The sequence below is a fragment of the Lactuca virosa genome, chromosome 8 (assembly GCF_052849685.1).
Source record: "Lactuca virosa cultivar CGN04683 chromosome 8, Lactuca_virosa_CGN04683_v6, whole genome shotgun sequence".
Taxonomy (NCBI): domain Eukaryota; kingdom Viridiplantae; phylum Streptophyta; class Magnoliopsida; order Asterales; family Asteraceae; genus Lactuca; species Lactuca virosa.
Window position 1 is genome coordinate 293,277,889 of NC_136433.1, and position 14,313 is coordinate 293,292,201.

Consider the following 14,313-nt stretch of genomic DNA (forward strand, 5'->3'; position numbering starts at 1 on the left):
CCCATTATATTCAACGGTTTATTTAACTTAAATTTTATATAACTTATATACACTGGGCGATTGTAGAAGGAATCTATGTTTCCCTCTAGGGTTCATTATCGCATAACATAGAAGCATTCATTTCACTAAATAAAGAAAATATTGGATTTTCTGGAAACATACTTTGTCGCTTTTACAAGGAAAACGGTTTCTTTCTCAAACAAAACTCTTATGAACTCACCAACTTAATTGTTGACACTTTTTCAAAACTACTTGTATTCTCAGGAAATCAGTGAAACAGGAAAACCCACAGCATTTTGAGGATGGGACGATAAATCGTCAAATAGTTCATTTTGTCATCATAATGTAATTGATTTTGAAACATGTAAACTTATTCTATGGTGTAACCTTTTCAATTATATTTATGATGGTTGTATTTACTTTGAGCACTATTATACTTGTTGTTGTGATACTATACATGAAGTCCTCCACCCCCGGACGTTTCCGCCATCCTTGGTTTGGGGGTGTGACAGATTGGTATCAGAGCATTGTTTATAGTGAACTAAGTATATCGAACCACATAAGATATACAAACTATAAATGCATTGGGACTAAGGTCTCTGATGTAACATTTTCAAATAACTATACTTTTAGAAATAAATAGTTTCTTGTTAAAAGTATACATGCATGCATACATATTAAGGTCAGCATCATACTAGGACAAAACAAAAGTTGTGATTGTTGAATGGCACGAGTAGGCTTGGGGATGTATGGTCAGGTCTGGGAATGACATAACCTGATCAACTATGTCTAACCCAGAAGTGATTAGCATATGCTCGGGAATGGTTGTGTTGTTGCAACAAGTCTAAAAACTTACCAACTCTATCTACAAACAAACATTGAAAAACATAAGTCAAACATTAAAATACTATAGGAGTATTTGGTGATACTATAACCAACTTATGTGAAAACTAAAGACCCCTATTAGTAGGACTATGATAACTGAGTACATACGCGAAGGTTATACATAATTAAAGATATTATAGAATCAGAATCTATGACTATTGCTCTACTTCCTGTTCCTTGTTTGGTTGTGGACTTAGAGTAGAGTCATTTATTCGAAGGTCTATTCTATCTTAGATTATGTATAACTGGTATGCACTACGTGATTATAGACGTGACTAATAAGGATCACCCCCTATAAGTAATTATATGAATAGACGTCTATTAATTATCTCTTCTACCCCTATTCTCGCACGAGCAACATGATGGGTAGATCTTAACGCCCGTACAAAACCTACTTCTACCCACCACCATAACTCCGTCTCAGGGACGTTATTACGAACGATTTGCTTATGGTAACTCTAAGATTACTTAGCGTATACCTCAAGGTTATGTGTAATTAAGAGACGATCGGCTTAGAAATGGTAAGTCTGCCTTAGGTCTTGTTCCTTATTTGGTTGTGGGCTTAGGGCAGACTCATTAAGTTCAACGGCCTATTGGACCTTAATTACACACAACTGGTATACATTGGGTGATCTTAGGAGTGGATCGGGCATGGAACAAATCACAAGATTACATTCGAGTCATTTCTACTAAATTCATAAGTTTATTTATATAGACCTCTGGTATGAATTGTTTTCCACATTCGAAAAATCGGGAAATACTATACTTAAAAACTAATAATCATTACTAAAAGACTTATGCTCATTACGTCTTTGAAATTCTATAACAGAAAGATGCCGACTCGAAGGTCTGTTAGACACACTAGCGGAACGCAAACAAATCCACCACCGTCGCCTCCTCAATATGATCCTGTTATGTTCCAAGCTGCGGTCACGGCCGCGGTGGCAGCTGTTATGTCCCAAATCAGCACTGTTGGTGCAGGACGGACAGGGAGCGATACTAATAACTCCACTCAAGGAGATAGCCAAGGGCGTTCTAGAGAATTCTCCTTTAAAGACTTCACCAATGCCAGACCCGACTCATTCAATGGCAGCGGGGGAGTCATCGATTTGATGCAGTGGTTCGAAAAGACCGAGTCTGTCTTCGAGATCTGTGCGTGCCCCGAAGCGATCAAAGTCAAGTTCGCAGCTCGCACTTTCTCCGGCCAGGCCCTTACTTGGTGGAACGGCCACGTTAAGTCACTGACGCTTATAGTGGCTAACTCGATGAGTTGGGAGGACTTGAAGGCAAGGATGCTGAAAGAGTATTGCCCAAGGGGCGAGGTGCAAAAGCTAGAGCAAGAACTGTGGAACCTCAAAATGACAGGCTCTGACCTTGCAACTTATACCGCCCGATTCTGTGACCTAGCACTCCTTTGTCCCGCTATGGTCACCCCGGAAGATAAAAAGTTGGAGCGATACCTCTGGGGATTGTTCTCCGAAATTCAAGATAGCGTGTTGGCCTCAAGACCAACTACCTTTGAGAGTGCCAAGGAATTGGCACAACAACTCATCAACCATCGTGCCAGCCATGACACGGCGACAACCACCCCGGATCAAGCAAGAGAAGGAAACAACAAAAGGAAGTTCGGGGACAACAAAAAGGACCAACCAACCCAGGACTTCACTAAGCAGCAACAGAGCGTTGCTATTCATGCTGCCACCACCCTCGCCACGCCAGCTCCCATAAATCGATATGCTGGAACCCTTGCGAAATGCAACAAGTGTAGCTTCCATCACACTGGGGCTTGCTGGGAGTTGCATTGCATAAATTGCAATAGGAAGGGACACACTACCCGTTTCTGTAAGGCACCAGCACGACCCATCAACCAGGTCCCCGGCATTGGAGCAAGCCCAACTTGTTACGAGTGCGGTGAAACGGGACACTTCAAGAGAGACTGTCCAAGGACAAGGAATGCGGGTGATGGCGGGAGGGTGCTTGCGATCACCACAGGAGAGACCACCCCGGTGTTGGGTTTTGAGCAAACTAACACTCCTAAGGTGTTCATCCAACCCTAGAAACCTTGGATCTATGTTTGTCTAAAATACATGCAAAATAATTTTCCAAGGTTCATAACCTATCTAGCATACATGGGGTACTTTTAAACATAAAAGATACTAGAAGAATTACATACCTTTGTTTGTAAGTTGATTCCTTGAGAGTTTGAGAGCCAAGCACCAATAATGTGAATGCCTCAAATGGAAATCACAAATCACCACAAACTTGGAGAACTTATGAGAGAGCACTCTAATACTCTAGAAATCGGCCACACCTTATGCACACACACATAGTACCTTTTCAAGCACCATAAGCCTCTTTATATAGTGTAGATAATTAGGGTTATGAACCATGCAAACCCTAATAACCCATGTCTTTTCCTATTCCAAGAATCCATGGGTTAAAAGCTCCATGGATCATCCATGGACTCCCATTCAAGCTTAGCCATTTCCTTATGAGTGTTAGCCCACACTATATAAGTACAATAGCCCATTATTTAATTAGTCACCTTATGATCACTAAATTAATTCATAATTAATTTAAGATCAATACTAATTAAATAATACAATTTCATATTAATATATTATAACTTATAATATATTAGTAGGCTGCAAATATACTCTTCTCATAATGTTATCCATATAAATAGTTCGGGTGAAGTGGAACCCAAATGGACCATGCCGGGTCGGGTCAAGTATATACCAAATAAGTTATGGACTTAGACACCTTATCCAACAGTCTCCCACTTGGATAAATCTGATAACTGTATTTGCCTATATAGCTTCAGGAACCAACCGGGAATCGTAGCTCTCGAAAACTCTGTTGAACTATGAAGCGCCATTTTAGATAAGTGATCACATAATCCTCTGCTCTCATGATATCAGCCGGACAAATACATGGAACAATGTCTTACTTATTGTCCAGCAGTTTGTTTCCCGATTTCCGATTTGTTTGACAAAGAACTTAATCGAACACATCAATTTAGTTCTGACCGGGCCCGGTACATAGGTCAAAACAAAATCATCGAGGGGCCCAGATATCGCATCTATTTCTAGAAGGAACAGATAAACTTCGACTCATATGCTTGTTCTACTACTTATTGAATTGCACACAAAGGCACGTTTTATAACATCAAGTTACTGATGCGTTTACGTGCAATCAATGCACAACCAACTCATACGTAACAACTCATATCTCTAGGTTTGAAGACTTATATGATATTACCGTGTCACGATCACTGGAGATAAATTCCATGAAGTGATACAAGTGAGCGTGGGTTTATTCCAATACTCATAACTTATGAGTACTCATGAATGTTGTAGCAACCATTGCAATGGCTAAACACCTTTAGTCATCTACAATCCCAATTCATGACAGTCTTGATTCATACCTACTTCCGACATATGACCGACTGTGGAGAGTTTGGATAAACTTATTATTCTGGAAGTCAAAACATGCAAAGCTGAAACAATAGTAAATAATTGACAATGATAGCAACACCTTACTCATAAATAAATCACAACTTTTATTCATCATCAAACGTCGATTACATTTTACAAGTTTCAGTAATAACTATCTAATCTGTAAAACTAATATCGTCCATCAGCCCGATGCGTCTCGCATGCTGCAAATGCTTCACTCTCGTCAGTCCCTTCGTAAGGGGATCTGCAGGGTTCTCATCTGACGATACCCTCTTTGCCACGAGGAGTCCCTCTTCTATCTTGTGTCTTATGAAGTGATATTTTCTGTCAATGTGTCGGGATCTGCCATGATCTCTTGGTTCCTTGGCTAAGGCAACCGCACTATTGCTGTCACAGAAAATCTCCATAGGCTCCTTAATAGCTGGTACAACTCCAAGGTCTCCGATGAAGTTCCTCAGCCATATCGCCTCCTTTGCCGCTTCACTCGCTGCTATGTACTCTGATTCACAAATCGAATCAGCTACAGTCTCCTGTTTGGAACTCTTCCAAGTGATTGCCCCTCCATTTAAGGTAAAGACCCAGCCCGACTGAGAGCGGAAGTTATCCCTATCAGTCTGAAAGCTAGCATCACTATACCCTACTACTCTCAAGTCATCACTCCCACCAAGGGTAAGGATCCAATCCTTAGTCCTCCGCAGGTACTTGAGAATATTCTTTACGGCAGTCCAATGAGCCTTGCCAGGGTTCCCCTGATATCTGCTGACCATGCTCAAAGCGAAGGCCACATCAGGACGGGTACAAGTCATAGCATACATGATCGAACCAACAGCGGAAGCATAAGGTAATCGACTCATCTCAGCTATCTCATCTTCTGTACTCGGGCTCTGAGCCTTGCTCAGTTTGGCATTGCTTTGGATCGGTAATTCTCCTTTCTTGGAATTCTGCATGTTGAACCTTTTCAACACCTTATCCAAGTAGATACTCTGACTAAGTCCAATTAGTCTTTTACTCCTTTCTCTTAATATCCTTATCCCTAGGATATAGGCAGCTTCTCCAAGGTCCTTCATAGCAAAGCACTTCCCAAGCCAGGACTTAACCTCCTGCAAGGTTGGGATGTCATTTCCTATGAGTAGTATGTCATCCACATACAGTACCAAAAAGCTAACTATACTCCCACTAGCTCTGACATACACGCATGACTCATCTTCACTTCTTGAGAAACCAAACTCTTTGACCTTCTCATCGAAACAAAGATTCCAACTTCGAGATGCTTGTTTGAATCCATAAATGGATTTCTCAAGCTTGCACACTCTATTGGGGTACTCTGCACTGACAAAACCTTCTGGCTGATTCATGTAAACATCCGCAGCTAACTTTCCGTTAAGGAAAGCGATTTTGACATCCATTTGCCATATTTCATAATCATGAAATGCAGCAATGGCTAGCATAACCCTAATAGACTTAATCTTTGCTACCGGTGAAAAGGTTTCATCATAATCAATACCCTAAGTCTGAGTAAAACCCTTCGCGACCAGTCGAGCCTTATAAGTGTGCACCTTCCCATCCATGTCGGTCTTCTTCTTGAAGATCCATTTGCACCCGACTGTCTTACGGCCTGGTACATTGTCAACCAAGTTCCAAACTTGATTATCATACATGGACTGTATCTCGCTGTCCATAGCCGCCTTCCATTTAGCAGACTCTGGGCCTGCCATGGCTTCCTTAACATTGTTAGGTTCATCCAGATTTACCAGTGTACTGTCACTGATAAATGTATCACCTTCCGTAGTAATATGAAATCCATAATAAAACTCAGGTGTGTTCCTAACCCTTGTGGAACGCCTCGGAAGTATAGATTCGTCAGCTGGATCAACAGGAATTTCCTCCTCAGGTTGATTGCTAGTGTCTGAGGTTCCTTCACCAATTGAGTCTTGAATTTCTTCAAGGTCAATTTGCCTCCCACTGTCTCCTTGGTTTATAAATTCTCTCTCTCGAAAGACCCCTCTCCTAGCCACAAAGACCACATTGTCACTGGGTCTATAGAAGAGGTAACCAAAGGATTTTTGTGGGTAGCCGATGAAAATACACCTTTCACTTCGAGGTTCGAGCTTGTCATGAGTCTCGTGCCTCACGAAAGCCTCGCAACCCCAAATCTTGATATGGTCCAAATTGGGAACTTTCCCAGTCCACATTTCATGAGGTGTTTTGGCAACCTTCTTTGTAGGGACTAGATTAAGGATGTGGGCGGCAGTCTCTAAGGCATACCCCCAAAAAGAGATTGCTAGCGAAGCTCGACTCATCATAGAGCGAACCATGTCCAACAAAGTTCGATTACGCCTCTCAGCTACACCATTCAGCTGTGGTGTCCTGGGAGGTGTCAATTGTGAGACAATCCCACACTCCTTAAGATAGTCGAGGAACTCAGTACTAAGATACTCACCAGCTCGATCGGATCGAAGCATCTTAATGTTCCTGCCCAATTGATTTTCTACTTCCTGTTTAAACTCTTTAAATCTTTCAAAAGTTTCTGACTTATGTTTGATTAAGTAGACATAACCATATCTACTAAAATCATCAATAAAAGTCACATAATAGCGATTAGAATCTCTTGTGGCGGTTTTGAATGGTCCACATACATCAGTATGTATAAGGTCCAACAAACCCTCACCCCTTGCACAAGTACCAGTGAAGGGTGTTTTTGTCATTTTTCCAAGTAGACAAGACTCACAACTATCATCCGACTTGAGGTCGAACGACTCCAAGACTCCATCCTTTTGGAGTTGGCCTATGCGTTTCTTGCTTACATGTCCAAGATGACAATGCCACAAAGATGCTTTATCCAAGCTAGTAGAAGAATCAATACATAATACATTATTTCCTAAATTATCTACAACCGATATAGCTTCATACACACCACCACAAGGTAATGCTTTAAAATAAAGAACATTATTAAAGAAAGCATTAATACTACCAACTTCATTATCAAAAGAAAAGGTAAAACCTTGTTTGTACAAAGCATGAAAGGAAATAATATTCCTCGCCATTTCAGACGAGTACACACATTTATTCAAATCTAACTTTAACACACTATCTAGCAACAAAGTATAAACTCCAATCCTGGCAACAGGTGCAACCTTCTTGTTCCCCATGATTAAGTTTATCTTTCCGTGCTCCACATCCTCACTTCTTCTTAGGCCCTGCAAGTCACAACAGATGTGAATACCACAACCTGTATCAAGAACCCAAGAATTAGAATATGGTGAGTTATTAGACAATATAGTGTAAATACCTGCATGGGATGGTTTCACTTTCCCATCCTTGACATCCTGCAAGTACTTTGGGCAGTTTCGCTACCAGTGCCCCTTATTTTGACAGTAGAAGCATTCAGCATCCTTAGGGATGGCAGAAGGAGTGATAGAACCACCTTTGGTTCCAGATGAGGAGCCTTCAAGGGACTTTCCCTTGGTACCCTTCGAAGGGTGCTTCCTCTTCTTCCCTTTGCCTTGCCCGATAGCCAAAACAGGGGTAGTAGTAGGAGTAGGAGTAGTAACCGACTTACTCTTCAGACCAATTTCGGCAGTCTTCAGAAGTCCTTGAAGCTTACTGAGTGTGACTTCCTCCTTGTTCATGTGGTATGTCATACGAAATTGATCATAACATGAGGGCAAGGAGTGCAAAATGATATCAATTGCCAACTCCTCAGGGAAGTTCACATTCAGTTTCATTAGACGGTCCACATACCTTTTCATTTTCTGCATGTGGCTCGTGATTGGTTCGCTATCCTTCATACGGGTAGTGATCATGGAGGATATTATTTCATACCGCTCTTGACGAGCACTCTGATGGTACCTTTCCATCAGATCCTGATGCATATCAAAGGGGTAATGGTCCTCATAGGACTTTTGGAGTTCAGCTGTCATGGTGGCCATCATGATGCATGCCACCTTGGTGGCATCTCTTTCATGTGCCTGATACTCAGCGACCTCCTCAGGAGTAGCAGTGGACTCATCAAGCTCCTTTAGCTCCTTATCGAGGACATATTCCTTGTCCTCGTAACGAGTGACCATCCTGATGTTCCGGATCCAATCCATGAAGTTGGAACCATCAAAGATGACCCTCCCACAAAGGTTCATGAGGGAAAAGGAACCAGTAGGGTTAGAGCCCGAAGCATTGTTGTTGGAAGACATCTGAAAAGAAGAAAACAAGTTTAGATTAGATATATCGAATCCTTAATAATACACCCAAATGTAATATTAAGGCTAGGATCCAACACAATATATTATAACTTAGAAGAGGGATGCCGTAATCTAAGCTATAACATATTTGAAGGTAGGTGAATGACGATTCACCAATTTCCACCATGAAAACGAAATGAATTATTAGGTTTAACTGGTTTTGAAATTCCTAGATTCTTTTGAGATTCATTGAACTTTTCAATGGCATGTTTCAATCTCGATTGTGCCCTTCAAGTTTTGTGACTGGGATGCCGAGGATCACAAAACAAGGTGTGAATAACCATGCAAATTCACTTGGTACCCTTAATATTATCACCTTATCAATGTGCCGGTTAACCATACACGCTCCACCGATCTATGATAAACATTAAGTCACCCTTCGTGATCCTTACTAGTCCAAGTTAGTGTGTCGGTTAACCACACACGCTCCACCAACGACTTGGTAAGGTACAAAGTGTGAATTTCATGGGTTAGCACCATATTCACATTTTCCTAAAGTAACTAAGATTGAGAATTTATTAGAGGTTTAGTTACTTTATAATATTCATTATACTTTTAATGAGAATTTAAAGTCATTGTCCTACCCGTTCGGCTAACGACCCTATCAAGGAAGCGGTGGGTGAGAATGGACACTCATTAAGTTTCCATTTTATAGGCAACAACCTTATACCCCCCTTATAGACCGGCTTCGTGAATGAAGCCTACTAACGGTAAAACGACTTAATCTTATACATATATATAATAATTAACCATTAATGTTATAAATAGTATAAGGGTTGAATTTTAACTTTTAAAACTCTAAGGGTTTGGAATTAAAGTATATTAAAGTGTGTGTAACTTTACAAATTCCAAAACTTTAGGACAAGTTTTGAAACTATTCAAAACTTTTCATTTCATAACTTATGAATTAAAGGTTCATAAAATGAAGACTCTTCATTTTCATGTAACTTATGTGTTTTAAGTGTGCATAAATGAAAGTGACCTTTGGAAATCCATAACTTGAGGACAAATTATGGATTCCATTAAAACACATAAATGATCAAGAATTATTAATAAACAATTTAGCAAATAATTCCTATGATCTAACAATAATTCATAAGAACATGAACATCATATCAAAAATTCCAAGAACATATGAACACATATCATCATACAATTTTGATATAAGCCATTGTAAATGGATTAGCATAAACATTACACCATCTAAAACAGGTTTTATAACACCAAAACAGTTTAGGGTAATGTTTCTAGTCCATTTCCAGCAGCAAAACTCGAAAATCTGCATTCCGAGGCTTCTACTCGTCGAGTGCACGAACCCACTCGACGAGTAGGATGAATTTACTCATGGACTCGGCGCGTCCCCCCATGGACTCGACGAGTTCATGCTGCAGAATGCAGAAAACTTGAGTTTTTCAACAAGTTTGCATCAAGTATCAAACAAACAAGCCTAGGCTCTGATACCACTGTTGGGTTTTGAGCAAACTAACACTCCTAAGGTGTTCATGCAACCCTAGAAACCTTGGATCTATGTTTGTCTAAAATACATGCAAAATAATTTTCCAAGGTTCATAACCTATCTAGCATACATGGGGTACTTTTAAACATAAAATATACTAGAAGAATTACATACCTTTGTTAGTGAGTTGATTCCTTGAGAGTTTGAGAGCCAAGCACCAATAATGTGAATGCCTCAAATGGAAATCACAAATCACCACAAACTTGGAAAACTTATGAGAGAGCACTCTAATACTCTAGAAATCGGCCACACCTTATGCACACACACATAGTACCTTTTCAAGCACCATCAGCCTCTTTATATAGTGTAGATGATTAGGGTTATGAACCATGCAAACCCTAATAACCCATGTATTTTCCTATTCCAAGGATCCATGGGTTAAAAGCTCCATGGATCATCCATGGACTCCCATTCAAGCTTAGCCCATTTCCTTATGAGTGTTAGCCCACACTATATAAGTACAATAGCCCATTATTTAATTAGTCACCTTATGATCACTAAATTAATTCATAATTAATTTAAGATCAATACTAATTAAATAATACAATTTCATATTAATATATTATAACTTATAATATATTAGTAGGCCGCAAATATACTCTTCTCATAATGTTATCCATATAAATAGTTCGGGTGAAGTGCAACCCAAATGGACCATGCCGAGTCGGGTCAAGTATATAAATAGTTCGGGTGAAGTGCAACCCAAATGGAGCACGAACTTTGGAATCTGAAGATGAAGGGATCTGACATCGCTGCCTACACTGCTAGATTCTGTGATCTGGCTCTCCTTTGTCCGGGAATGGTCACCCCGGAATGCAAAAAGATTGAAAGATACATCTGGGGATTGACGACCCCAACCAAAGGAAACGTCTTGGCTGCTAGACCGAGAACATTCGATAGCGCCAAGTGCCTGGCGCCGACTCTGATCGATCATGGAGTCGATCTAGATGAGGTGGCAGCTGTCTCCGAGCCACAAAAGGAGAGTGGTGGGAAGAAGAAGAAATCCTGGAACAAGCGAAAGGAGCCCTCCAAGAAACAACAAACAGTGGCAGTTCATGCTGCTACTACTCCTGCTACTGCTCCAGCTGCTGTTCCAACCACCCAAGCTCCTACCGGTGCTTATGCTCAGAAACTACCTCTGTGCAACAAGTGTAACTTTCATCATCACGGACCCTGCCGTGAGTTGAGTTGCAACAGCTTTGGAAGGAAGGGACACACAGCTCAATACTGCAAGGTCCCAACCCAACCAACCAACCAACCAGGCTCCAGGAGCGGGTGCTGGTCAAGCTTGTTATGGATGTGGAGAGGCTGGGCACTTCCGGAGAAACTGCCCCAAGGCAACAACTGGTGGCAATACATGAAGAGTTCTGGCGATGGGCCAGGAGGAAGCGGTCGCTGATCCTACCGTTGTTACGGGTACGTTCCTCATTGACAACTCTTAGCCATGCATTCTTTTCGATTCTGGTGCGGAGAGGAATTTTGTTGGTCATGCATTCAAACATCTGATCAAATGTAAACCCCAACCTTTAACCGAAACGTTCACTGTCGAGATGGATAACAGAAAGAAAGAGAGCGCTAACGACATATTCATAGGATGTACTCTTACCCTAGACAATTACTCCTTTCCCATCGACCTTATGCCCGTGTCCATCAAGAGCTTCGATGTCATTATCGGCATGGACTGGTTGAGCTCCAATCGTGCTGATATTCTTTGCTTCGAGAAAGCTATCCGTCTCAATCTTCCCTCTGGTGAAACCCTCATGATTTACGGAAATAAGCTTAGCTCGAACCTTCTTATCGTTTCATGCATCAAGGCCCAGAAGTATCTGCGAAAGGAATGCCATGCATTCCTAGCTCACGTCATTGATGAGACGCAAAAAGTTAAAGACCTCGAGAGTCTTCCCGAAGTCTGCAACTGTGACAACCGTCAATTTTTGGCCAAGTCAAAGTCAACTAAAGTCAACAAGTCAAACCGGTCAACTCATCTAACCCTTGTATATTAGGGTTTCCATCATGACTCTTATTGTACCTACTCACAATCTTAATATAAAGTATCACTTAGAGTTTCACGTGTTCGGAAATTCTAAACCCTAATCAGGGTAAGTGATGAATCTACTCGATAAAACATTATTCCTTAACCCTCGGGGGCATATAACAATCATAACAAGACTTAACGAGGTTTACAAACCTTGAATTACAGAGCCAAACACTCAAAAGGGTCACAAAAGAAGTCTCTCCCAATCTCTTCCACTCTAACTCTCCCAAAACTCTCTAAGTAGGAGAAATCGCTACAAGTGTGTGTAATCTCTCCCAAATCTCTCCAAGTATGTGAAATCTCTCCCAAATCTCTCTCTGTATGAGAAATCTCTCCAAGAATGTGAAATCTCTCCCAAATCTCTCTCTGTATGAGAAATCTCTCCAAGAATGTCAAATCTCTCCCAAATCTCTCTAAATATGAGAAGTCTCTCCAAGAATGTGAAATCTCTCCCAAATCTCTCTCTGTATGAGAAATCTCTCCAAGAATGTGAAATCTCTCCCAAATCTCTCTCTGTATGAGAAATCTCTCCAAGAATGCCAAATCTCTTCCAAATCTCTCTCTATATGAGAAATCTCTCCAAGAATGTCAAATCTCTTCCAAATCTCTCTAAGTATGTGAAATCTCTCCCAAATCTCTCTAAGTATGCCAAATCTCTCCAAGTATGACAAATCTCTCCCAAATCTCTCTCAAAATCTCTCTCAAATTTTTATAAGCACTCGGGGTATCCCGACCCTCGAATTTGACGAAAACAGCTCGAAAACGGAAGTCTACGCGAAAAACAGCCTTAAGGAGCCGAAACTCCTCTTAGGAACTGAAACTCCTCTTAGGAGCCGAACCTCTTAGGAGTCGAACCTCTTAGAGCCGAACCTCCTGAGAACCGAAACCCTATCAACCGAAATGGACCGAGCGGTCGGTCTATTTCGGTCCTCTGACAAATCCGAACCGAGACTCTCCCCTTCCCACCTTCGGCCCGAGAGGGCTTGACCTTCGGTCCGAGAAGCGACCCGCGCAGCCGAACCTCCACTCTCGGTTCCTCTTCTACTCTCGGTTCCCATGCACTACCGAGCCTCGCCTTCGGTTCTAAGCTCCTAAGGAGCCGAACCTTCGCATCCTCGGCCAGAACTTCGGATTTTGACAGTTTTTACCCGGTTCCCAATATTTTTAGCGTTTTGAGCCCGTTTTTCGAGATTTTAACACGGGATTTTCACCCAAAATCATATTTTAATATATAAAACCCCTTATTTCCTAATTAATCACGTTTTGGGGCATAATCCTTATCCAAGAAGAGTGGGTGGGATATTATTGGTGGAGTGTTGACTTTGCTTTAGTGTATGACACAAGCAACCACCCATACCCACTCCATGACCAACCCACACCCCTTCCCACCATACCTAGTCACTTTCCTTGTACTTTTACATCAATCTCCAGCCATTCCCACGTCCTAGGAGCTGGACAACCCACCCTCTCTCCTCATACTTCCTTCATTCTCTCATTTTTCCTCCAAGGATCACACTCCAAATTCTCTCACCATTTTCTCTCAATTTCGAGACTTCCAAGGCTGATCATCAAGCTTTCTTCCACTCTTGGTAAGTATAATTCATTCTTCTTATGATTATTACACATCCTTCTACTCAAAATCATAGGAATCTTACATAAACATCATCACCTTCATGTTAGGTTCTCGATTCATCAAGGCATCTTGTAAGTGTTCTTGAGTTGAACACTTCCCTTCTCCAACATCCATCATCTAAGAACACATAAGGTGAGTTCATACCCCTGTCTTTTCATTTTTTTCTTAAGTTTTAAGGGGGGGAATACAAGTTAAAACACCAAGAACACAACTAAACTCATTTAACAGCCTTCATAAGAAAAGTTCAACTCCATTCACGGACTGTGTTGGTCAACTTAAATATTTTAGTTTTCAAAACTGTATTAGGTGCAAATCGTTCAGGTTCATACCTTTAAAATGACTATTTGCACATCTCCATACGATTTTTCTACGATTTATGGTGATTTTTACAAAATTGCCTATCATTTCAGAAACAAATTCGGACCAGTCTGTGAATATGAACATTTTAACACAAGTTAAAGACTTCTAAAAATCATAATAAAAATTATGAATAAACTAAACACATTTTGTGAACTCTCAGAATTGACGGAATCAGTTTTTGACTTCGTATG